The following is a 27,936-nucleotide window of genomic DNA, read 5'->3' on the forward strand; positions in this document are numbered from 1 at the left end:
TTATACACTACCTACCAGAGGCATAGCTTGAAACTTGTGGGCCCCGATGCAAAAGTTGACCTGGGGCCCCCCCACTACCACCCACTGCTTCCCCCGTGTGCCAAGAGAAAGTAGCTGTATGGTGGCTGTCTCATTGTCTCTATTCTCTCTCTCCTGCTGTTGGATGCACCTGCGCATAAGGTGAAAAAGAGGAAACTCAGAGGGCCAGGCCTAGGCCCTGCCTGGGGTGGGAAGTCCTTTTGGCTTTCACATACAAGCCCACTACTTTCATCTGAAAACTCAGAGTGTGGTCTGCCTACCCCTACCTTGTGTGCATGTGCATGGCTGAGCAAGGCTGAAAAGGTCAGGGAGGGAAGGACTGTACTGGGCTGAGCAGAGTGTGCCTTGCTGGAGGAAAGGGCTTCACCCTGTGTAGGTGAAACTGGAAACTCAGGGGGCCTGGGACAGGCCTGGGTGAGCACTTGCCTGACCAGCCCAGGCCCTCTGAGTTTACTGAATTCCCTACACAGGGTGGTGCAGCAAGCGCTTTTCCCTTGCGGCATGGGCCCCCGAAACATGGTTGAGGTCACCATTGCAATTCATTGCAAGCTCTGTTACCTACCATGCCCAAAGTGACATTTAAAGTATATTTAAATCCAAACAAATATTTTTTTTGGCTGAGAGGTGAGGGATTAGATTCTCTCTCTGGGTTTTTTTCACTGTCTGATTAACTCTTTTTTTTGTGTCCTGGTGACCACTGTCATCAGGACTGAAAGTGAGGGAAAATCCAAAATTTTGTGGCACCAAAACAAAGTGAAAAGGAAATCTTTCAACAAGACCACTTATTGCGGTGACAGCACTCTAAAGCCCCATACATGTGGGCCGAGTATTGGCAAGTATCGGCTGGTTCAACAGAAACCGCCCGACATTCGGCCCATGTGTACAGCAGCCTGTCCAACAGAAGCCGAACAAATGTCCAGCTTCTGTCAAAGGGGCGGACTGAGAACTCATGGGGCCCCCGGGCAATAGGGGATCATGGGACCCCTGTGTCCTTGCCCATACTCAAAAAAGCCTATGAAAAAGGTACCAGGGGAATCTCATGGGGCCCCCTACTGACCCCGAGCCCTCGGGCAGTGCCTGAGTTTCCAAATGGTCAGTCCGCCCCTGGGCATGACCGAAAAACATCTGCCAACTGGCATCCAACCAGGAGTGCTCTAGTGGAGGGGCAGTCCCCTTGTCAGAACACAGTAGCTCAGCGGGAAAACCGCTGTACTAACATTGGATAGTTAGTACAGTGAGCTCCTCTTGCACTCCTCATTTTTTTTTTTAGCCCACTGATAGTGTGTACATAGCATAAGAGGGGAATTTTTTTCATAATAAAAATAATTTTTTTATTCCTGTTGTGTTTACAGAGCAGGAAGTGAAGGGATATCTTTCAATATGATAGAGATGGCAAAAAAGCAGACAGGGTTTTAACTATTTTCTATTCTATCCAAAACAATAAACAGTGAAGATTCAGAATAAAGTCAGTCCACTCTCCATGCATAGGTCTCAGGGCATTTACTGGCTTTTAATTTTTTTCAGCAAAATCAGAACATGCTAGTAAGGGTCGGTTCACATCATTACAGTGTGGTTTAGGTGTGTTGCATTTTAGGTGCATTTTACATGTGTTTTAGGTGCATTTTCATGAAAGTGCATCAAAAATGCAGCAAGCAGGGCTTTTTTTTTACGAACTGCACCTTAAACGCACATATTTACATACTGTAAATTACAGAGCTATGGACTTTGTTAACCTCACAGACAAGCCTGCACACCACAGCAGGAACTTCTTGTCCTTTTACAATCCACTTATGTCCTATAGAGAAGACATTGATAAATTAATTAATTTAATTGCCTACTTGCAGTGTTTTTCCATTCCATAAAGATTTTTTTATTTACTTGCAATGTACCCTTGAACTTTCTACAAAAGTTGACTAGTTAATTCCCTAGTAGAACCCCCTCCCTCTTTTCATCCATTTCCACTTCTGGGTGTGTCTGACTTAGAGGCGTAGCTTGAAGCTTGTGGGCCCCAATGCACAAGTTGACCTGGGACCCCCCCTCACTACCACCTGCCACTTCCACCATGTGCCAAGATACTCCCATGCTTCAAGGGCCCTCTAGCAGGGATATGCAACCTTTCATAGATAGGGATATACCTGAACAACATGAAAAATCAAAGATCACTGGGGTTTGACACCTTTTTTTTAAAGAAATTAACTAGTAAGGCCTAACTGAACAGTAAGTAAAACTTAAAAAAATATAATAAACTTCACTGTAAAAATAAAAGCCTACCTTAAAAGGGAACTTGAAAATCAGTCAGTAGGGCAGTGGACAGTGTGTGAACAGTGTCAGTAGGGCAGAGGTTGGTGTCAGTAGGACCGAGGACTTTGTCAGTAAAGCATGGGATGGTGTGTGAACAGAGTCAGTATGGCAGCAGACGATGTCAGTAGGGCAGAGGTTGGTGTCAGAAGAGCAGATGATGGTGTCAGTAGAGCAGGGGATGGTGGCAGTAGAGCAGTGGACAGTGTCAATACGGTAGTGGAGGTGTCAACAGAGCAGTAGACAGTGTCAGTAGGGCAGAGGTGGTGTCAGTAGGGCAGAGGTGGTGTCATTAGGGCAGTGGATAGTGTCAGTAAGGCAGAGGTTGGTGTCAGTAGGGCAGTGGACAGTGTCATTGAGGCAGAGGCTGGTGTCTGTAGGGCAGTGGATGTGTCAGTAGATGTCTGGCAGGGGATGCTAGTGTGGGCACCCAGGTCAAATGCCTTGCATCTCTTGCGGGGTGCCTGGTTTCCAGCATCTCTTTGATTTGAGGGGTTAGCACAAGTCCTCTCCCTTTCAAAACACCCCCTAGGACATGTCCTCTTATCCCCCCCTCCTGGCAGAATGGATCTGTTTTACCTGCCTATTCTGCCCATCACTCCAGCTCAACCCCCTCCCCTTCCCGATCCCCTTGTCCCCCTTCACTACAAGCTCCATTAAATCTCTTACGGATCTTAGGTCAGTGTGGATGCAAAGCATTGTCCCTCCTCCCCAGCTCCTTCTCCTGTCCTGTTTAAAAGAAATGCCCATACAGGCAGCCAGAGTGGAGAGAAAAGCTGGCTGCCAAAGAAAGATGCTACAGCGGCGTTTTTGGACCCTGGGGCACCCTGGAAGAGATGCAGGACAGGTGTGACTGGTTTCTCCACGCTAGCGCACCCACATCAGGTGGTTCAGTGGAGCCAAGTGCTGATACTCGTTCTGGCACTGGGCTCCAGAATCTGTGTGGATCACCTGTTTTTCTTCTGCAGCGGCTGAATGTTGGTGGTAGAGGAGGAGAAGCCGACATTCATCTGCTGCAGGAGGAAAATACAAGTAATCGGCTCTAGTAAATGCCACCCCTCCTGTCCAGTATGACAGGGAGACCGCTCAGACCCCCTGAACCACAAGTGGGGTCACCATTGCGACCCCTGCAACCCCTGATGCTACTCCCATGCTCTAACTACTCTTTGTGTTGGCCCAGCTCATCTGTCTTTCCCTTCATCTCTCTACATACACTTTTATGTAGAGGAGGAAAGGGGAAAACTAAAGCGTAATACAAAACGTAGGGGGTGATTTACCAAAACTGGAGAGAATAAAATCTGGTGCAACTCTGCATAGCAACCAATCACCTTCCAGTTTTTTTTTTTCAAAGCTTAATTAAACAAGCTGAAGTTAGAAGCTGATTGGTTACCATGCACAGGTACACCAGATTTTGAACTCTCCAGTTTTGATAAATCAACATTAGTCTGCTATGGCTGCTGACATCACATACAAGATGGCGTCACCCAGCAGCAGTCTCATTACTTTCAGTTGTCTATCCCAAGGAAGGCTTTCACAGGTAAATACCCCTCATAAAATATAGTAAATGCACAAATATTCTTATTGAAAGATTGTTTTTAAGATGAATATTCTGGCAACATGGGCTCCTTAAGTTGATTGTAAAATGTCTGCCTTCCATACCAGAGGAGTGGTGGTCCAGTCTCTCTTTTCAAATACCTCCCTCTGGAACCTATTAAAGATGTCACATCCTAGGCAATAGATACCCATCCTCACAGACCATTTTTTGTGGCAACTGGGGTTGTTTGTCACAGTAGCTGATAGAGAATTAAAATTACCATCCAAAATGGTTTGTGTGATTTTTTTACCGCGGTTGTAAACCTCAGATATGAAATATGAACAAAGCATATCCCTCTGTATTGCGTACTTGTCTCAGTCCAGAGCATCAAGTGTCATTTGTGTCTGCTGCCCCAGTCCTCTGCTATCAGTCACTTCTGAAAGGTTTTCCTGGCACCAAGAGAAAAATAATGACAGGGGAGGGCACAGTCTGATTGACAGCCTCAGCTCTGTTCCTGTGTGCTGTGTGAAGGGGGGGGTGAGCCTTCCCTCCAAGCAGCTCTCAGAGCTCTCCTCACTAACTTCAGCTCTACACCCTCTGCTTTTCAGAGCTGAGAGATCCTGTGTATATTCTGCACTTTGAATGAGGGTAGAGAACAGCATGCTATAGATAAACAGGTACAACTTATGTAGGAGGCATGAATAGTCAGTTGTATCAACCTATAAAGCAGATTATATACAGTACATTCATTCATTCAAAATTCAGCACAAGGCAGCCAGACACAAGACAGTATCTGTGATTTCCAGTCATGCTGTAGCAAAATCAAGTGTCAAGAGTAGAGATGAGCGAATCGAAGTATCCGAAGTGGAATTCGAGTCGAATATCGGAAAAATTTCGATTCGTGCCGAATCCGAAAAACAGCCTAATTCGGACGCGCGAATCGAAATTTTTCCGAAAATGGCGGCTGACATGTGCGGCGACGGAGCGGGGATGTCGGGGAAGGCGCGCAGACAAGGCGCGCTGCCCCATAATGCATTCCTCAACGACATGTGATCGCATCAGCCAATCAGCAGCCAGCCAGCCAGCACTGTGTAATGGTCGAGGTATATATAGCGGCCATTTTGGAAATCTTCATTTGCCTGCAGTCATTGAACAGAGGCAGACCGCTCTGTACTAGGGACAGGGACAGAGTTAGGGCCACAGAAACGAGAATTGGGGACAGAGAGAAGTTACTTAGGGACAGAGAACCATTACTCAGGGACACAGACTTGTTAATGAGGGCCACAGAATCGTTATTTAGGGACAAAGAAACGCTAGTTAGGGCCACAGAATTCATACTCAGGGACAGACAGAATTGTTACTCAGTGCCAGAGAATTGTTACTTAGGGCCACAGAAACGTTATTAGGGCCACAGAATTTTTACTCAGGGACAGACAGAATTGTTACTGAGTGCCAGAGAATTGTTACTCAGGGACAGACAGAATTGTTACTGAGTGCCAGAGAATTCTTACTCAGGGCCACAGAATTCATTCTCAGGGACAGACAGAATTGTTACTCAGGGACAGACAGAATTGTTACTGAGTGCCAGAGAATTGTTACTCAGGGACAGACAGAATTGTTACTGAGTGCCAGAGAATTGTTACTCAGGGACAGACAGAATTGTTACTGAGTGCCAGAGAATTGTTACTCAGGGACAGACAGAATTGTTACTGAGTGCCAGAGAATTGTTACTCTCACAGACACAAAATTGTTACTTGCACAGACACAGAATTGTTACTTGCACAGACACACAATTGTTACTCAGGGCCACAGAATTCATACTCAGGGACAGACAGAATTGTTACTGAGTGCCAGAGAATTCTTACTCAGGGCCACAGAATTCATACTCAGGGACAGACAGAATTGTTACTCAGGGACAGACAGAATTGTTACTGAGTGCCAGAGAATTGTTACTCAGGGACAGACAGAATTGTTACTGAGTGCCAGAGAATTCTTACTCAGGGACAGACAGAATTGTTACTGAGTGCCAGAGAATTGTTACTCTCACAGACACAAAATTGTTACTTGCACAGACACAGAATTGTTACTCGCACAGAGACAGAATTGTTACTCAGGGCCACAGAATTCATACTCAGGGACAGACAGAATTGTTACTGAGTGCCAGAGAATTGTTACTCAGGGACAGACAGAATTGTTACTGAGTGCCAGAGAATTGTTACTCTCACAGACACAAAATTGTTACTTGCACAGACACAGAATTGTTACTTGCACAGACACACAATTGTTACTCAGGGCCACAGAATTCATACTCAGGGACAGACAGAATTGTTACTGAGTGCCAGAGAATTCTTACTCAGGGCCACAGAATTCATACTCAGGGACAGACAGAATTGTTACTGAGTGCCAGAGAATTGTTACTCAGGGACAGACAGAATTGTTACTGAGTGCCAGAGAATTGTTACTCTCACAGACACAAAATTGTTACTTGCACAGACACAGAATTGTTACTTGCACAGACACACAATTGTTACTCAGGGCCACAGAATTCATACTCAGGGACAGACAGAATTGTTACTGAGTGCCAGAGAATTCTTACTCAGGGCCACAGAATTCATACTCAGGGACAGACAGAATTGTTACTCAGGGACAGACAGAATTGTTACTGAGTGCCAGAGAATTGTTACTCAGGGACAGACAGAATTGTTACTGAGTGCCAGAGAATTGTTACTCTCACAGACACAAAATTGTTACTTGCACAGACACAGAATTGTTACTTGCACAGACACACAATTGTTACTCAGGGCCACAGAATTCATACTCAGGGACAGACAGAATTGTTACTGAGTGCCAGAGAATTGTTACTCAGGGACAGACAGAATTGTTACTGAGTGCCAGAGAATTGTTACTCTCACAGACACAAAATTGTTACTTGCACAGACACAGAATTGTTACTCGCACAGAGACAGAATTGTTACTCAGGGCCACAGAATTCATACTCAGGGACAGACAGAATTGTTACTGAGTGCCAGAGAATTGTTACTCAGGGAAGACAGAATTGTTACTGAGTGCCAGAGAATTGTTACTCAGGGACAGACAGAATTGTTACTGAGTGCCAGAGAATTGTTACTCTCACAGACACAAAATTGTTACTTGCACAGACACAGAATTGTTACTCGCACAGAGACAGAATTGTTACTCAGGGCCACAGAATTCATACTCAGGGACAGACAGAATTGTTACTGAGTGCCAGAGAATTGTTACTCAGGGACAGACAGAATTGTTACTGAGTGCCAGAGAATTGTTACTCTCACAGACACAAAATTGTTACTTGCACAGACACAGAATTGTTACTTGCACAGACACACAATTGTTACTGAGTGCCAGAGAATTGTTACTCAGGGACAGACAGAATTGTTACTGAGTGCCAGAGAATTGTTACTCAGGGACAGACAGAATTGTTACTGAGTGCCAGAGAATTGTTACTCAGGGACAGACAGAATTGTTACTGAGTGCCAGAGAATTGTTACTCGCACAGACACAAAATTGTTACTTGCACAGACACAAAATTGTTACTTGCACAGACACAGAATTGTTACTCGCGCAGACACAGAATTGTTACTCAGGGCCACAGAATTCATACTCAGGGACAGACAGAATTGTTACTGAGTGCCAGAGAATTGTTACTCAGGGACAGACAGAATTGTTACTGAGTGCCAGAGAATTGTTACTCAGGGACAGACAGAATTGTTACTGAGTGCCAGAGAATTGTTACTCAGGGACAGACAGAATTGTTACTGAGTGCCAGAGAATTGTTACTCGCACAGACACAAAATTGTTACTTGCACAGACACAGAATTGTTACTCGCACAGACACAGAATTGTTACTCGCACAGACACAGAATTGTTACTCAGGGCCACAGAATTCATACTCAGGGACAGACAGAATTGTTACTGAGTGCCAGAGAATTGTTACTCAGGGACACCTAATCGTTGAATTAAATAGTATGTCAGACAACATGCAGAGGAGTGGCAGAGGAGGCAATGTTTTAGGAGCGAGCAGACGTGGCAGCAGAGGAAGGGGTCGAGGCAGCAGTATTCGCAGCCAGAGGCCAGTGCTCCCGGTGTCATCCAGCGGTCGTGTCTCCACCGACAACCCTGCCGTCATTGATTGGTTGGCTCGGTCGTCTTCCTCTTCCCAGGTCACCTCTGACACCTACAGCCAACGGTCGGTGGGTACGTCAGACACAACCGTTAGTTGGCATGGCCCGGGACCAAGCCCACTGAAATCACGTGTCCTCTACCTGCCCCTGTCCTTTGCTGTTCCCTCACCAAGCGAAGTATCGCATGCTGTGGGCTCAGCCCCACTGTACAGTGAGGAAGAGCTAACAGAGGGCGGTCAGGAACGGGGGGAGACATCGGCCTTTTCAGCAGCCAAGCGAACAAGTACTGGCGAGGAGAGTGGCTCGGTAGCCGGTCTAGAGACAGGTCTGTCTCCTGACCCAGACGCAGCCGAGGGGGCTAGTAGTGAGGCGGAGACCCTACTTGATGATGAGGAGGTTGATCGCACTTGGCAGCCTCGTCGTCATCAGGCAATTTCTTCCGCATCATCAGGAGAAGAGGGTGGCAGCTTGGCAGCGAGCAAAACAGTCGGTGGGTTGCCCAGGAGACAGCAGCAGGGTCGCATCAGTGTCAGTGGAGCCAAACGTCCACGGAGTAGAGCACCAGCTCCACTGCAGCCTACCACCACGGCCAGTAGTGGTGCCGGTGCGCACGGAGGAAGTAGCAGTCAGCCAGTGAAGAGTAGCGGGGGCAAAGTTTCCTACTCGGTGGTGTGGCAATTTTTCCTCAAGCCGCCCGAGGAAGTAAATGTAGCCGTATGTCGACTATGTGGCCAGAAATGCAAGCGTGGCCAGGGGGCCCATGTTGGGACTACAGCGTTGCGTCAGCATATGCAGCGTCACCATTCGGTGGCCTGGGAAAACCGTGATAAACATACGGCGGTTCTGCCTGCCCCAGCCCCCGCTCCATCACCCGCTCCGTTACTTGCTCCGTCACCCGACGTCGTCAATCGCCCTCTATCAGCCAGTCAAGGCTCCAACACCTCTGCTGAGGGGAGTTGTCGCTCATTGGCATCTTCCGCTCGTTCAGATGCTCCTTCTCCTGCTACTCCTCTTCTCGGATTCCGTCAACAGTCTTTCTTGGAATCCGTATCCAAGAGACAACAGTTTGCGAGCACGCACCCGACGGTGCAAAAGCTGAACGTCCTCCTGTCCAAGTTGCTGGTGCTGCAGTCCCTCCCTTTCCAACTGGTGGACTCAGCACCTTTCCGAGAAATGATGGCTTGTGCCGCGCCGCGGTGGAGAGTGCCAAGCCGTCATTTCTTTGCCCAAAAGGCAGTGCCAGCCCTGCATTCACATGTAGAAGAGATGGTGGGCCAGTCTTTGAGCATGTCGGTCTCTGCCAAAGTGCACGGCAGCGCCGACGTGTGGAGCTGTAACTACGGTCAGGGACAGTACATGTCATTTACGGCCCACTGGGTGAACGTGGTGCCGGCACAGCCGCACCAGCAACTTGGACAGGTCACGACGCTTTTGCCTCCACGTTTGCACGTCCTTGGTCCAGCAAGCATGTCCGCCTCTACCACCTCTTTTTCCGCCGTGTCCTCAGCCGCCACCCCCGTGCCAAGTCCCATTACCCGACCGGCATATCACATGTGCAGGGCGCAACGGTGTCACGCTGTGCTGCACCTGGTATGCCTTGGCGAACGTAGTCACACAGGGGAGGAACTGCTGAGTGTAATGAACAGAGAAATCGACAGATGGCTGTCTCCGCGCAAACTAAAAATCGGAACCATGTTGACTGACAACGGAAAGAACATGGTGTCTGCTCTGCGTCAAGGAAGGTTGTGCCATGCGCCATGCATGGCTCACGTGTTCAATCTGGTTGTCAAGCGGTTCCTAAAATCCACCATCCCACTGCAAGACATCCTTAAAATGTCACGTAAACTGTGCATGCATTTCAGCCATTCCTACACCGCAAAGAACACCCTCATTGAGCTGCAGCGGCAGAACGGAATTCCACAGCATCGCCTGATCTGCGACGTTGCAACAAGGTGGAATTCAACCCTACACATGTTAGACCGCCTTTACGAGCAGCGAAAGGCCATCACCGATTTCCTGATGTTACAAGCGGATAAAGGTACTCCCCTGTGTAACTTAGATGTCAGCCATTGGCAGCTCATGCGTGACACCTGCCGCTTGCTCAGGCCCTTTGAGGAGGCCACGCTATTCGTGAGTCGGCAGGACTATGGGATGAACGACGTCATTCCTCTGTTGCACGTCCTGGAACAAATGCTGTTAACAATGGCTGGTCAGGGTGCGGTAGACGTGGCGCACAGATCTCAACGCCACATGACCCCTGTGGGGGCAGGACAGGAAGAAGAGGAGGAGGTAGAGGAGGACATTTGTGCTCAGGAATTATTGAGTGAAATGGGTGGTTTTTCCACTCAGCGGACAGGAGTGGAGGAGCAGGAGCATCTGGTAGAGGAGGAGGAGGAGGAGACAGAGGACCCAGACGCACCGTGGCAGTATGCTGTGGAGATGGAGGCAGGGAGTCCCTCGCATTCCTTGGCACAAATGGCCCATAGCATGCTCGGTTGCTTGCGTAGCGACAGCCGAATAATAACCATCAGACAGAGGGATGACTTTTGGCTGTCCACCTTGTTGGACCCTCGCTACCGGTCCAAAATGGTGGCCTTTTTCACACCTGCTGAGAGGGAGGCCAAAATTACGTACTATAAAAACCACCTATGTAGTCAGTTGGTCTCTGCCTTTGTGCGCCATCGTCCATCCTCAGACACTGTGGGCCCTGTGCGCTCGCGTTCCGCTGGCATGGCAGCAGGGGAGGGGTGGGGTGGTAGGAGCAGTGGCAGCTCCACCAGCAGCGGCTGCCTCAGTCTGCAGTCGATGATGAGTAGCTTTCTTCACCAGCGCAGTGAGGAAACTACTAACCAGCCGCAGCAGCAGCAGCAGCATCAGGTGGACCTGGAGCAGGAGCTCAAACAACAGGCTTGGGCCTACTTGGACAGCACCCTGCCAACCGAGGTAGACAATCCCCTTGACTACTGGGCAACGAAACTTGACCTTTGGCCCCAACTAGCTGAATTTGCCCTTGAAAGGCTGTCATGCCCGGCCAGTAGCGTGGCATCGGAGCGCGTGTTTAGTGCGGCAGGAGGTATTGTAACTCCGCGGAGGACACGACTGTCCACCCAAAGTGTGGAGAGACTCACGTTTGTGAAAATGAATCAGGCGTGGATTAGTCTGGATTTCAAACCACCAGTTCCTGACACAACTGACTAAATCCGCCATGAATCATGCCTCAAACATGTGCCACTTTCAGGTCTCCTCACACTGCTGGTGTGTTGAATTTTTTGACATAGGGTGCTGGCAGATTACGGGCCTCCTATAGCTGCTGCCAGGCCCCTAATCTGCCATAGGCCCCTATATACCACCTCCTCCTGCTGCTGCCAGGTCCAGAGTCTCTCATGGGTCCCTGTACGGCCTCCCATTGCTGCTGTCTCCATCGCCACACTCTGCTGCCATGTGCCACTTTCAGGTCTCTTCACACTGCTGGTGTGTTTAATTTTTTGACATAGGGTGCAGGCAGATTACGGGCCTCACATAGCTGCTGCCAGGCCCCTAATCTGCCATGGGCCCCTATATACCACCTCCTCCTGCTGCTGCCAGGTCCAGAGTCTCTCATGGGTCCCTGTACGGCCTCCCATTGCTGCTGTCTCCATCGCCACACTCTGCTGCCATGTGCCACTTTCAGGTCTCTTCACACTGCTGGTGTGTTTAATTTTTTGACATAGGGTGCTGCAAGATAACGGGCCTCACATAGCTGCTGCCAGGCCCCTAATCAGCCATGGGCCCCTATACCGCCTCCTCCTGCTGCTGCCAGGTCCAGAGTCTCTCATGCCATGTGCCACTTTCAGGTCTCTTCACACTGCTGGTGTGTTAAATTTTTTGACATAGGGTGCAGGCAGATTACGGGCCTCACATAGCTGCTGCCAGGCCCCTAATCTGCCATGGGCCCCTATATACCACCTCCTCCTGCTGCTGCCAGGTCCAGAGTCTCTCATGGGTCCCTGTACGGCCTCCCATTGCTGCTGTCTCCATCGCCACACTCTGCTGCCATGTGCCACTTTCAGGTCTCTTCACACTGCTGGTGTGTTAAATTTTTTGACATAGGGTGCAGGCAGATTACGGGCCTCACATAGCTGCTGCCAGGCCCCTAATCTGCCATGGGCCCCTATATACCGCCTCCTCATGCTGCTGCCAAGTCCAGAGTCTGTCATGGTCCCTGTACGGCCTCCCATTGCTGCTGTCTCCATCGCCACACTCTGCTGCCATGTGCCACTTTCAGGTCTCTTCACACTGCTGGTGTGTTAAATTTTTTGACATAGGGTGCAGGCAGATTACGGGCCTCACATAGCTGCTGCCAGGCCCCTAATCTGCCATAGGCCCCTATATACCGCCTCCTCATGCTGCTGCCAAGTCCAGAGTCTGTCATGGTCCCTGTACGGCCTCCCATTGCTGCTGTCTCCATCGCCACACTCTGCTGCCATGTGCCACTTTCAGGTCTCTTCACACTGCTGGTGTGTTAAATTTTTTGACATAGGGTGCAGGCAGATTACGGGCCTCACATAGCTGCTGCCAGGCCCCTAATCTGCCATGGGCCCCTATATACCACCTCCTCCTGCTGCTGCCAGGTCCAGAGTCTCTCATGGGTCCCTGTACGGCCTCCCATTGCTGCTGTCTCCATCGCCACACTCTGCTGCCATGTGCCACTTTCAGGTCTCTTCACACTGCTGGTGTGTTAAATTTTTTGACATAGGGTGCAGGCAGATTACGGGCCTCACATAGCTGCTGCCAGGCCCCTAATCTGCCATGGGCCCCTATATACCGCCTCCTCATGCTGCTGCCAAGTCCAGAGTCTGTCATGGTCCCTGTACGGCCTCCCATTGCTGCTGTCTCCATCGCCACACTCTGCTGCCATGTGCCACTTTCAGGTCTCTTCACACTGCTGGTGTGTTAAATTTTTTGACATAGGGTGCAGGCAGATTACGGGCCTCACATAGCTGCTGCCAGGCCCCTAATCTGCCATGGGCCCCTATATACCGCCTCCTCATGCTGCTGCCAAGTCCAGAGTCTGTCATGGTCCCTGTACGGCCTCCCATTGCTGCTGTCTCCATCGCCACACTCTGCCATGTGCCACTTTCAGGTCTCTTCACACTGCTGGTGTGTTAAATTTTTTGACATAGGGTGCAGGCAGATTACGGGCCTCACATAGCTGCTGCCAGGCCCCTAATCTGCCATAGGCCCCTATATACCGCCTCCTCATGCTGCTGCCAGGTCCAGAGTCTCTCATGGGTCCCTGTACGGCCTCCCATTGCTGCTGTCTCCATCGCCACACTCTGCTGCCATGTGCCACTTTCAGGTCTCTTCACACTGCTGGTGTGTTAAATTTTTTGACATAGGGTGCAGGCAGATTACGGGCCTCACATAGCTGCTGCCAGGCCCCTAATCTGCCATGGGCCCCTATATACCGCCTCCTCATGCTGCTGCCAAGTCCAGAGTCTGTCATGGTCCCTGTACGGCCTCCCATTGCTGCTGTCTCCATCGCCACACTCTGCCATGTGCCACTTTCAGGTCTCTTCACACTGCTGGTGTGTTAAATTTTTTGACATAGGGTGCAGGCAGATTACGGGCCTCACATAGCTGCTGCCAGGCCCCTAATCTGCCATAGGCCCCTATATACCGCCTCCTCATGCTGCTGCCAAGTCCAGAGTCTGTCATGGTCCCTGTACGGCCTCCCATTGCTGCTGTCTCCATCGCCACACTCTGCTGCCATGTGCCACTTTCAGGTCTCTTCACACTGCTGGTGTGTTAAATTTTTTGACATAGGGTGCAGGCAGATTACGGGCCTCACATAGCTGCTGCCAGGCCCCTAATCTGCCATGGGCCCCTATATACCACCTCCTCCTGCTGCTGCCAGGTCCAGAGTCTCTCATGGGTCCCTGTACGGCCTCCCATTGCTGCTGTCTCCATCGCCACACTCTGCTGCCATGTGCCACTTTCAGGTCTCTTCACACTGCTGGTGTGTTAAATTTTTTGACATAGGGTGCAGGCAGATTACGGGCCTCACATAGCTGCTGCCAGGCCCCTAATCTGCCATGGGCCCCTATATACCGCCTCCTCATGCTGCTGCCAAGTCCAGAGTCTGTCATGGTCCCTGTACGGCCTCCCATTGCTGCTGTCTCCATCGCCACACTCTGCTGCCATGTGCCACTTTCAGGTCTCTTCACACTGCTGGTGTGTTAAATTTTTTGACATAGGGTGCAGGCAGATTACGGGCCTCACATAGCTGCTGCCAGGCCCCTAATCTGCCATAGGCCCCTATATACCGCCTCCTCATGCTGCTGCCAAGTCCAGAGTCTGTCATGGTCCCTGTACGGCCTCCCATTGCTGCTGTCTCCATCGCCACACTCTGCTGCCATGTGCCACTTTCAGGTCTCTTCACACTGCTGGTGTGTTAAATTTTTTGACATAGGGTGCAGGCAGATTACGGGCCTCACATAGCTGCTGCCAGGCCCCTAATCTGCCATGGGCCCCTATATACCGCCTCCTCATGCTGCTGCCAAGTCCAGAGTCTGTCATGGTCCCTGTACGGCCTCCCATTGCTGCTGTCTCCATCGCCACACTCTGCTGCCATGTGCCACTTTCAGGTCTCTTCACACTGCTGGTGTGTTAAATTTTTTGACATAGGGTGCAGGCAGATTACGGGCCTCACATAGCTGCTGCCAGGCCCCTAATCTGCCATAGGCCCCTATATACCGCCTCCTCATGCTGCTGCCAAGTCCAGAGTCTGTCATGGTCCCTGTACGGCCTCCCATTGCTGCTGTCTCCATCGCCACACTCTGCTGCCATGTGCCACTTTCAGGTCTCTTCACACTGCTGGTGTGTTAAATTTTTTGACATAGGGTGCAGGCAGATTACGGGCCTCACATAGCTGCTGCCAGGCCCCTAATCTGCCATGGGCCCCTATATACCACCTCCTCCTGCTGCTGCCAGGTCCAGAGTCTCTCATGGGTCCCTGTACGGCCTCCCATTGCTGCTGTCTCCATCGCCACACTCTGCTGCCATGTGCCACTTTCAGGTCTCTTCACACTGCTGGTGTGTTAAATTTTTTGACATAGGGTGCAGGCAGATTACGGGCCTCACATAGCTGCTGCCAGGCCCCTAATCTGCCATGGGCCCCTATATACCGCCTCCTCATGCTGCTGCCAAGTCCAGAGTCTGTCATGGTCCCTGTACGGCCTCCCATTGCTGCTGTCTCCATCGCCACACTCTGCCATGTGCCACTTTCAGGTCTCTTCACACTGCTGGTGTGTTTAATTTTTTGACATAGGGTGCAGGCAGATTACGGGCCTCACATAGCTGCTGCCAGGCCCCTAATCTGCCATAGGCCCCTATATACCGCCTCCTCATGCTGCTGCCAGGTCCAGAGTCTCTCATGGGTCCCTGTACGGCCTCCCATTGCTGCTGTCTCCATCGCCACACTCTGCTGCCATGTGCCACTTTCAGGTCTCTTCACACTGCTGGTGTGTTAAATTTTTTGACATAGGGTGCAGGCAGATTACGGGCCTCACATAGCTGCTGCCAGGCCCCTAATCTGCCATGGGCCCCTATATACCGCCTCCTCATGCTGCTGCCAAGTCCAGAGTCTGTCATGGTCCCTGTACGGCCTCCCATTGCTGCTGTCTCCATCGCCACACTCTGCTGCCATGTGCCACTTTCAGGTCTCTTCACACTGCTGGTGTGTTAAATTTTTTGACATAGGGTGCAGGCAGATTACGGGCCTCACATAGCTGCTGCCAGGCCCCTAATCTGCCATAGGCCCCTATATACCGCCTCCTCATGCTGCTGCCAAGTCCAGAGTCTGTCATGGTCCCTGTACGGCCTCCCATTGCTGCTGTCTCCATCGCCACACTCTGCTGCCATGTGCCACTTTCAGGTCTCTTCACACTGCTGGTGTGTTAAATTTTTTGACATAGGGTGCAGGCAGATTACGGGCCTCACATAGCTGCTGCCAGGCCCCTAATCTGCCATGGGCCCCTATATACCACCTCCTCCTGCTGCTGCCAGGTCCAGAGTCTCTCATGGGTCCCTGTACGGCCTCCCATTGCTGCTGTCTCCATCGCCACACTCTGCCATGTGCCACTTTCAGGTCTCCTCACACTGCTGGTGTGTTGAATTTTTTGACATAGGGTGCTGGCAGATTACGGGCCTCCTATAGCTGCTGCCAGGCCCCTAATCTGCCATGGGCCCCTATATACCGCCTCCTCATGCTGCTGCCAAGTTCAGAGTCTGTCATGGGTCCCTGTACGGCCTCCCATTGCTGCTGTCTCCATCGCCACACTCTGCCATGTGCCACTTTCAGGTCTCCTCACACTGCTGGTGTGTTGAATTTTTTGACATAGGGTGCTGGCAGATTACGGGCCTCCTATAGCTGCTGCCAGGCCCCTAATCTGCCATAAGCCCCTATATACCGCCTCCTCATGCTGCTGCCAAGTCCAGAGTCTGTCATGGGTCCCTGTACGGCCTCCCATTGCTGCTGTCTCCATCGCCACACTCTGCCATGTGCCACTTTCAGGTCTCCTCACACACTGCTGGTGTGTTGAATTTTTTGACATAGGGTGCTGGCAGATTACGGGCCTCCTATAGCTGCTGCCAGGCCCCTAATCTGCCGTAGGCCCCTATATACCGCCTCCTCATGCTGCTGCCAGGTCCAGAGTCTCTCATGGGTCCCTGTACGGCCTCCCATTGCTGCTGTCTCCATCGCCACACTCTGCCATGTGCCACTTTCAGGTCTCCTCACACTGCTGGTGTGTTCCATTTTTTGTCATAGGGTGCTGGCAGATTATGGGCCTCCCATAACTGCTGCCAGGCCCCTAATCTGCCATGGGCCCCTATACCGACTCCTCATGCTGTGACGTTGCAACAAGGTGGAATTCAACCCTACATATGTTAGACCGCCTTTACGAACAGCAAAAGGCCATCACAGATTTCCTGATGTTAAAAGCAGATAAAGGTACTCCCTGTGTAACTTAGATGTCAGCCATTGGCAGCTCATGCGTGACACCTGCGCTTGCTCAGGCCCTTTGAGGAGGCCACGCTATTCGTGAGTCGGCAGGACTATGGGATGAACGACGTCATTCCTCTGTTGCACGTCCTGGAACAAATGCTGTTAACAATGGCTGGTCAGGGTGCGGTAGACGTGGCGCACAGATCTCAACGCCACATGGCCCCTGTGGGGGCAGGACTGGAAGAAGAGGAGGAGGTAGAGGAGGACATTGGTGCTCAGGAATTATTGAGTGAAATGGGTGGTTTTTCCACTCAGCGGACAGGAGTGGAGGAGCAGGAGCATCTGGTAGAGGAGGAGGAAGAGGAGACAGAGGACCTAGACGCACCGTGGCAGTATGCTGTGGAGATGGAGGCAGGGAGTCCCTCGCATTCCTTGGCACAAATGGCCCATAGCATGCTCGGTTGCTTGCGTAGCGACAGCCGAATAATAACCATCAGACAGAGGGATGACTTTTGGCTGTCCACCTTGTTGGACCCTCGCTACCGTTCAAAAATGGTGGCCTTTTTCACACCTGCTGAGAGGGAGGCCAAAATAACGTACTATAAAAAACACCTATGTAGTCAGCTGGTCTCTGCCTGTCTGCGCCAACGTCCATCCTCAGACACTGTGGGCCCTGTGCGCTCGTGTTCCGCTGCCATGGCAGCAGGGGAGGGGTGGGGTGGTAGGAGCAGTGGCAGCTCCACCAGCAGCGGCTGCCTCAGTCTGCAGTCGATGATGAGTAGCTTTCTTCACCAGCGCAGTGAGGAAACTACTAACCAGCCGCAGCAGCAGCAGCAGCATCAGGTGGACCTGGAGCAGGACCTCAAACAACAGGCTTAGGCCTACTTGGACAGCACCCTGCCAACCGAGGTAGACAATCCCCTTGACTACTGGGCAACGAAACTTGACCTTTGGCCCCAACTAGCTGAATTTGCCCTTGAAAGGCTGTCATGCCCGGCCAGTAGCGTGGCATCGGAGCGCGTGTTTAGTGCGGCAGGAGGTATTGCAACTCCGCGGAGGACACGACTGTCCACCCAAAGTGTGGAGAGACTCACGTTTGTGAAAATGAATCAGGCGTGGATTAGTCTGGATTTCAAACCACCAGTTCCTGACACAACTGACTAAATCCGCCATGAATCATGCCCCAAACATGTGCCACTTTCAGGTCTCCTCACACTGCTGGTGTGTTCCATTTTTTGTCATAGGGTGCTGGCAGATTACGGGCCTCCCATAGCTGCTGCCAGGCCCCTAATCTGCCATGGGCCCCTATACCGCCTCCTCATGCTGCTGCCAAGTCCAGAGTCTCTCATGGGTCCCTGTACGGCCTCCCATTGCTGCTGCCTCCATCGCCACACTCTGCCATGTGCCACTTTCAGGTCTCCTCACACTGCTGGTGTGTTCCATTTTTTGTCATAGGGTGCTGGCAGATTACGGGCCTCCCATAGCTGCTGCCAGGCCCCTAATCTGCCATGGGCCCCTATACCGCCTCCTCATGCTGCTGCCAGGTCCAGAGTCTCTCATGGGTCCCTGTACGGCCTCCCATTGCTGCTGTCTCCATCGCCACACTCTGCCATGTGCCACTTTCAGGTCTCCTCACACTGCTGGTGGGTTCCATTTTTTGTCATAGGGTGCTGGCAGATTACGGGCCTCCCATAGCTGCTGCCAGGCCCGTAATCTGCCATGGGCCCCCGTACCGACTCCTCATGCTGCTGCCAGGCCCGTAATCTGTCATGGGCCACTGTTGTCGCTTGTTGGCATATTCCGCTCGTTCAGATGCTCCTTCTCCTGCTACTCCTCTTCACGGATTCCGTCAGCAGTCTTTCTTGGAATCCGTTTCCAAGAGACAACAGTTTGCGAGCACGCACCCGACGGTGCAGAAGCTGAACGTCCTCCTGTCCAAGTTGCTGCTGCCAGGCTCGTAATCTGTCATGCGCCCCTGTACCGCCTCCTCATGCTGCTGCCAGGTCCAGAGTGTGTCATGGGCCCCCGTACCGACTCCTCATGCTGCTGCCAGGCCCGTAATCTGTCATGGGCCCCTGTACCGCCTCCCCATGCTGCTGCCAGGTCCAGAGTGTGTCATGGGTCCCTGTACGGCCTCCCATTGCTGCTGCCAGGCCCGTAATCTGCCATGGGCCCCTGTACCGACTCCTCATGCTGCTGCCAGGCCCGTAATCTGTCATGGGCCCCTGTACCGCCTCCTCATGCTGCTGCCAGGTCCAGAGTGTGTCATGGGTCCCTGTACGGCCTCCCATTGCTGCTGTCTCTATCGCCACACTCTGCCATGTGCCACTTTCAGGTCTCCTCACACTGCTGGTGGTTTCCATTTTTGTCATAGGGTGCTGTATGGCCTCCCATTGCTGCTGCCTCCACCGCCACACTGTGGCTCCACACTCTGGTTTTGGCCCCGTGACTGCCCAAATGAGTGAAGTGTGCGGTGATTCTAAGATCGACGGCACTCATCTGCATGTCATACTGACTGACAGTATTATTTCTCTTCCCCAGCAGACTCCAAGGGCATTTAAATTAAAGGTACAGTGTTCTGCACTAATATTAAGTCTCTCTGAAGCCTAGAAACACCCTTTTTTAAGTTAAATTCACAGCGAATTTATTCGACTCGAATCGAATATTGTCCACGAATTCGCCGAATCAGTCGAATCGAATTTTTCATTTCTTCGCTCATCTCTAGTCAAGAGTATTTGAGCTCTGAAGGCCCTGGAGGTAACTTGCAATGGGTTTCCTTTTAAATAGAAATGCCTGTCACCTATAAATTATTTTATAATGTATGCCTGTCTGTATGTAATTTTCATAAAAAGTCATGTCAGTAATTGCTGCATCAAAGCTATTTGTTCATGTGTATCATTTTTAATTTTTGTCCTTGTATTATTGTAGCATTTAAACATTCTAAAGTAGTACAAATAGCAACGATGATGTTCAAATTAGAAAAACCTAAGCACCCAATGAGATTTCAGTTGTTATGTCATAAGCAAAGGATGAATTGGAATTGGTTACCGAGTTTTGCACTTTCCACGTTTCCTCATTGAATATTTTTCATATACGTACAGCTCTCTCCCTTTCTCTCTCTCTCTCTCTCTATATATATATATATATATATATGTATATATATATGTATCTATATGTTTTAATAGTTCCCATGGATATATGCAAGGCAGAAAAGCCAATTAATTTGACAACTGCAAGTTATATGCCCAGCAGTCTAAGCAATCTATCTATCCAGGCCACTGATGTAAAAACACGCTTTTCCTGGTAATAAACATCTACTGACTAACATATACAATAACTACATTTATAATTGCTTATATTAAATTATTTATTACTCAGCTCTTGTTTTTCATATATATTCTCAGTGAACTCTAAAATGTTCTTATATTTCATCCCATGTCATGACAGATGGTTCATTAGCCACAGCTAAGAAACAGGTCTACTCTAGAGACAACCACAGCTACTTAACACATTTTCAAAGAAAAATTGTTGAAATTATGACAGCAAGTAATGAAAACATGTTGGCACACCGATTGTCTGGAATAGCCTTTCTTAAAAGTGTACTTCCAAGCAAAACTGGAAATTTTTATAATTGTACTTTCTCCCCTGAATTTCGATGTGTGTCTACCTTTCTGATACTCAGAAGCCGGTTGTTAAAAAATCAGCAGTCAATCAGTGCATGCAGCCAATGGCTGAAATGCTGATCTGTGTATTCTGACAGGAGGTGGAGCTCCTGCTGTCAGAATACAATCGGCACAGTGGGGGAGATTCCCGCATCCACATCGCTTGTGTGCATGTGGGAATCTGTTCCCACTGGTTGAACAGAAAAAAAACTTCTCTGTGTATACCCAGTTTTAGTACTTCTACTTTAACTAGCCACCTAGACCTAAATTAGCATGCACAGCCCCACTGCAATGGATATTTTTTAGGTTTTCCAGAGTTGGGCTTTAAATTGATAGTTCAGCTAGCATTAACACAGTTTAGCACCAAATTACATTCATAGTAATACATAAGGACATTTTTTTATTACATAAGAAAAGTTATATGTGCTCCCACCACCTTCACAAAAAAATGGAAAGAAGGAAAGTGATGGGAAAAGTGCCCAATTTTAGCATAGATCATTGGTTCTCTTATGGGTATGAAGGTGGTCAGCAGGGGGTATTGAATTCTGATTGCCTGTAATCTCATACCGTATGTTTTTGTATGATATTGTGAAAGGGCTCTCATAAGAGTATCAATTTCTGAAAGTTTTGCTTGGCTGGGCATAGCATCCCCATCTGACTGATACACATTCTGCTAATTGGCATTTCAACATTCTGAAACTACACGGAAGAAAGCACAACTTACTTGTCAAATACCAGAAAGGTCTGTCACATTCTCACAGTCATGTCCCATCTGTCATACAACATAAGTCTAGAAACAGTAGCTTTGACAAATCCCAACAGTCAGAGTATAAAACAAGCAAATATGTAGGCAGTAATTACAGGGGACTGACTCTATTCTCGACATGAGTGGAACTTTTATGCTCTTGATTATCCAGTAAAATGGTATGTTTTTCAAGAGGACAGAATGCTAAGTAGCTATGCTTGTATATTGGAGAAAGCAAAAGAATAATCCAATAACACCATATGTTTTCAAAAGAATAGAAAGCCAAGCAACTTTCTTGTATACAGGAAAGAGGAAAATGCTATCAACGTGCATAATTTGCTAATAATGGGAGTAAAAGCAGATCTACTGTATACAGAAAACTTGGCTACATGACCAAATTATCAAAACTTTACCAAACCTACCATAGCAATACCTTCTTATCTATTGGCCCCACTGCAAACCAAAAACTAGAAAGTCCATGTTATTTTATAAAAACAGAACTGATGCAGACTGACACAGCCTGAGCTCAAACAGGCCCACAAGTGCCAATTTAGACATGCATGCATGGGAGTGATGTCATTGCGTCCGGGCATATCAAACGGCCAAAGGCACAGAACCTGAAGGAAGACCAGGAGAAGACTGAAGCACTGGGGGCCCGTGCAATCGATCCCACCACAGTGCCGGAGGGCACCATTTGACAGGTAAGTCGGCCATAATGTACTAATATGCTGTGTATACTAACACATTATGGCATAACCCACCTGGGGACCCCTAAAATGAAAATTATATAGTGGAGTTAACTACCGCATTAAAGTGGACCTGAACTCAAACAAGACTTGCCATGTTACAGTAAACATTTATAAATGTTGTTGTACCTAAGCAGTACCCTGGAAAATGTATCTTTTTTGTCTTGGAATCCGCCTGAAAAATAGCAGTGCACTTCCTTGTATGTATAGCATATCTACTGTGTGAGATCTAAGGTACTGTTGTCTCTGACGGTTTGTCCCAGGAGATTTGGAGTGAGAATTGGGGATGTCACTGCCATGTTGTTCACTGTTCTCCTTGCAGGAGATTCTGACATGAGGAAGAAAAGCTCTGTATCAACCAAGACTGATGCCTCCACACAGAGACACACTGCAAATCAAGCCATAGAAAGTTAATAATAGAGCAAAGATCAGCTGTTCAGAGTTCAGTTACTCACCACCATGCTCTCCACTATGGCATCTTACTCCTGTTTCATTCTTTATATCAGTGAATGGAATTCCAACAAGTGTTTTACCTCCTCTTAATGTCTATGGCAGGTGTATGGACCCAAGATTTCACTAATATCAGAAATACAAAATTGAAAAAAATACATTGCCACATTCTGGAAATTCCCCTTCTCATTTGTAAAAAATATATACAACAAAGTACATAAATATGAAGCCTGATAATTATAATTCCTTGCCATTCCTTGAACTGCTTGTTCCTATTCTCGTAACTATATGTTTGTCTCAAAAAGAGATTTTTGAGTGTTATTCAGACTCAGAGACCACAATTAAGTTTATCAATGTAAACAGCCACTCTCACATCTGTATATATCTTGTAATGAGGAAACATCCCTTTTGCTTCCTTGATATGTCACCAGTTCCGAAAGATGGGGTCTTGAACAACATTCCCTCCAGTGATATCAAGCAGATATATCAAATACTGTGTGTAAAAAGTGTAAATTCCTTACTTTACAGCAAGAAAGAAGCTTGAATAACTTGCTACTTCTGTGCATGGCTGGATAACTGGCGACTTTTAATCTGGCCATAGATGGATAAAATTTAGAAACAAATTCCTAAAAAGTCCTAGTTAAAATCGAAAGGATATTCTCAGAACATTTGTTCATCGTTTAAAAGATTTTGTTTGCTTTTAACATTTGATTTTGGAATGAATGGACTTTACAGAACAAAAACCACATACACTGTTAGAAATTTGTTTATTCGATAAGCAATTTCCACCCTGCTCCTGTCCCATTTTCCCATCAATGCGGTCAAAAATGAATGTTGATTTGACCCACTAATGATTAGAAGACCAAACAAACATTTTTAGAACCTTCTTTCCCCAAGAATTTTAGTTTGAAATTCTATTCATCTGGGGCCTCTTTTAGTGCCAAAAGTCAGTGTGACTCGATGGAAAACTTTTCAAATTAGATTATAGCATACTCAGTATTGTATCGTTTCGCTGTTTTCCAAATTGCTGTGGTATTGCCTAATATACATCCATCAGTGAAAGATATTAAGAGGCCTGTGACTTTACTTACAGAAATTATAGATACACTTTTTCACAGTGCTTGCTCATTTAAGGTTCAGTTCTTGTTTATACTGTATATTTAATCTCCAAGTCTCTAGTAAGTGACTAATGTCACACTAGTACTTCTAGAACAAATGTCCATAAATGAATATATGTTGCATATAGTTAAGAGACATACAGGCTTCCATAGATGGCACTTGTCCACTGATGCAACTTCAATAGTAATATCATTCTCACAGCTGTATATTGATACTTATCATACCCCAAAGAAAATAAAGATATTCTTGGCTTTAATGTCTTTCCATAATGCAGATGTAGGGACAATAATCTCCAACTTTCTGACCATTTTTTATCCTACACAGCTGAGTCAGAGAAGACATTTAATGGTAACACATTTGGATAACGTGACTGCCTCTCCTGGAATCCTCTTAGTTATTTTAGACACTGAGGCCCTTTACTCATGTATATCCTATACATGTGGGTCGGAGGTAATCAGAGCAGTCTTAAAGAGTAGATTAATAGACAAAAAGAAACACAATATATTCATCTTGGAATTCCTACTGAAGCAAAATAAGTTTATGCTCAATATGACCTGTTACTGTCAAGCCTAAGGTACAGCAAGAAACACATTTGCTCCAGTCAATTTCTATTTTGGGAGAATGTAAGTGCTCTGTGTTTGGGAACAAAGAATTATCAATGTATCCTGGTACAGATACATTGATGATGTACTGATTTTATAGCAAGGACTATCTGTTAAATGATGATGTTTATAAAATGACTATGTAGAAATTCTATGAACCTAAAATTCATTAGTTTATATGACTGTAGAAGATTATTACTGAACTTTGTAGAAAACCTACCTCCACAAATACAGGTGCATCTCAATAAACTAGAATATCATCAAAAAGTTAATTTATTTCAGTAATTCAATTCAAAAAGTGACTCATATATTATATAGATTCATTACACACAGAGTAATTTATTTCAAGTATTTCTTTCTTTTAATGTTAATGATTATGTCTTACAGCTAGTGAAAACCTGAAATTAGGTATCTCAGAAAATTAGAATATTATGAAAAAGTTCAATATTGTAGACTCATGGTGACACACTCTAATCAGCTGATTAACTCAAAACACCTGTAAATGTTTCCTGAGCCTTTAAATGGTCTCTCAGTCTGATCCAGTAGGTTACACAATCATGGGGAAGACTGCTGACTTGACAGTTGTCCAGAAGACAGTCATTGACACCCTCCACAGGGAGGGTAAGTCATAAAAGGTCATTGCTAAAGAAGCTGGCTGTTCACAGAGGGCTGTATCCAAGCATATTAAGTTGCCTCGACCAAGTATTGAGTGCATACTATACTGTACATGGACATAAAAATTATTTTTTTATTGGTCTTATGTAATTTTCTAATTTTATGACTTACTGAATTTTGGGTTTTCACTAGCTGTAAGACATAATCATCATAATTGAGAGAAAGAAATGCTTGAACTATATCACTCTGTGTGTAATGAATCTATATAATATATGAGTTTCACTTTTTGATTTGAATTACTGAAATAAATTAACGTTTTGATGGTATTTTGATTTATTGAGATGCACCTGTAGTCTCCCCCATGTCACAAGTTTCCATCCTGAACCACTGATCAAAAGTATCCCAAAGAGCCAGTAACTGAGCTAACTGTTCGTTCAGAATTGTAGGTTAACTTGGTTGTGAACACGATCAGCATGGGCACCCTGACTGGTTTTTGGTTACTCAACCCCATACACAGCAAACTCTGATGCCCATTTTTTCTGCTTTAAACACATCGACTTCATGGATAACATGTTTACTTGCTGTATAATATATCCTTTCAGATGCCTTTGTAAGAAGATAATCAATGTTATTCACTTAACCTGTGGTCAATGGCTGATTGGTGTATACATTTTTGTTGTTGAGTTTAGATGCACTTTAAGAGGGCTAGGCTTAAAGCAGCTAATCTATCTTGTGTATAGTTTTGCATCTTGTTAGTTTGTATATGCCACATGCTAACTCTGGTGTAAAAGAGAATGTTATAAATTGTGAAACAACCTCAAGCCCAACTAATTATCTATTAGCAAACCATGTTTATAATCACGCAATCTGTGTAAAGGAGTTCATTTATTATTTTCATTATTAATAGATTCTACAGCCTAGAAAGTAGTATTGCACGATTTATGCACCCAACCTAATTATATGTGCTGATCGTGTGAGCTTTTTATTATTTACTTGACACATGAATTTCTTTATGTTCTAAATAATTAACTTACTTTAGAAATTCCTGCTCCCAAGCAGGCAATATTACACAGCTTTAGGAGCTTAGTTCCAGAAAATAAATGTTCTTCTGCTTACAGCCCTTCTAACAGCTAGTCTTTGTCACAACTACTAAGAAAAAAAACAAATGTATTATGTACTGTATATTATGAGTATACTTGACCTGTGGCAGTACTTCTACCTCCACCCAATGATGTCATTCATCATATATGTAGAAAAAGCATGCCACTATTCTGTCACCAATAATTACATTTCTAATTGGATTAATTGCTTGCTATATTAGTTAAGCTGGCCATAGATGGAATGATTTTCTTTTCTGCAACCACAGGTTGTAGGAAAGAAAAGTGCTCAATTTCCCCATCAACCCAGTCAGCGTTGATGGGGGAATTTCTCCTGCAGAGCCATTGTGTTCTCCTGGTGAGGGGCAGGGGGGAGCCGAGCCCGCCAGGGAAACACAGTAATTACTGCTAGCGGCTGTAATAGCCACTAGCAAAAATTGCATGCAAAATCCCACAGGCTGGTTGTACCCAAGTTGATCTATTGATCAACTTGGATACATTCAGCGTGCCCATACATGGTTCAAATCTTGGCTGGTCCCTGCTGAACCAGCTGAGATTTGAACCATCTATGGCAAGCTTTACTTTAAAGAAAAAGTATAATGCTTTTGTATATACTTCCATTCTTTTTTATTTATCTATTATGTTCAGGAATAAACACTGAAATTGATTTATCGTTTTACATTTATATTTAGACATGCATATATGAATGTATCACATTTACCCTCCGCAGATAGCAGTTAGTTGAATCAAGCCGATTTTTCACCACTTTGCTGAGGAATTTTGCCATGTGGCTGTAAATAGGTTGAGTATCAAACTGTTGTTATTAACAATAATAATAATAATAATAATAATAGCAATAATATTCAGGGTTTATAAAGCACCAACAGTTTTCACAGCTCTTTGCACAATGGAGGGAGACAGTACAAAGGAGGTTACAATACAATGTAATAAAAGAGGTATGAGAGGGTACGATACAAAAGGTAATAACTGTGGGTGATGAGCTGATAGAAAAAGTAAACATAAAGCTTATTAGTAAGAGCCAAGATACAGTGAGGAACAGAAGTATTTGAACACCCTGCGATTTTGCAAGTTCTCCCACTTAGAAATCATGGAGGGGTCTGAAATTCACATTGTAGGTGCATTCCCACTCTGAGAGACAGAATTTTATAAAAAAAAAATCAGGAAATCACATTGTATGATTTTTAAAGAATTTATTTGTCTTGCATTGCTGAACATACTGTAAGTATTTGAACACCTAAGAAACAGCAAGAATTCTGTCTCTCAAAGACCTGTTACTGTGCCTTTAAAAAGTCCACCTCTACTCCACTCATTAATCTAACTTAGTAGCACCTGTCTTAGCTCTTTAAAGACACCTGTCCACCCCACAGTCAGTCAGATGCCAACTACTACCATGGTCAAGACCAAAGAGCTGTCAAAAGACACCAGAGACAAAATTGTGGGCCTCTACAAGGCTGGAAAGGGCTATGGGACAATTGCCAAGCAGCTTGGTGAAAATAAATCAACTGTTGGAGCAATTGTTAGAAAATGGAAGAGGCTAAAGATGACTGTCAGTCTCCCTCGGACTGGGGCTCCATGCAAGATCTCACCTCGTGGGGTATCACTGATGATAAAAAAGGTGAGCAATCAGCCCAGAACTACAAGGGAGGAGCTGGTCAATGACATGAAGAGAACTGGGACCACAGTTTCAAAGGTCACTGCCGGTAGAACACTACACCGTCTTGGTTTCAAATCATGCATTGCACGGAAGGTTCCCCTGCTCAAGTCATCACATGTCCAGGCCCGTCTGAAGTTTGCCAATGACCATCTGGATGATCCAGAGGAGGCATGGGAGAAAGTCATGTGGTCAGATGAGACCAAAGTAG

Source organism: Staurois parvus, unplaced genomic scaffold (assembly GCF_062004578.1).
Source record: "Staurois parvus isolate SC_StPar_1 unplaced genomic scaffold, SC_StPar_1.0 ptg000082l, whole genome shotgun sequence".
Lineage (NCBI taxonomy): Eukaryota > Metazoa > Chordata > Amphibia > Anura > Ranidae > Staurois > Staurois parvus.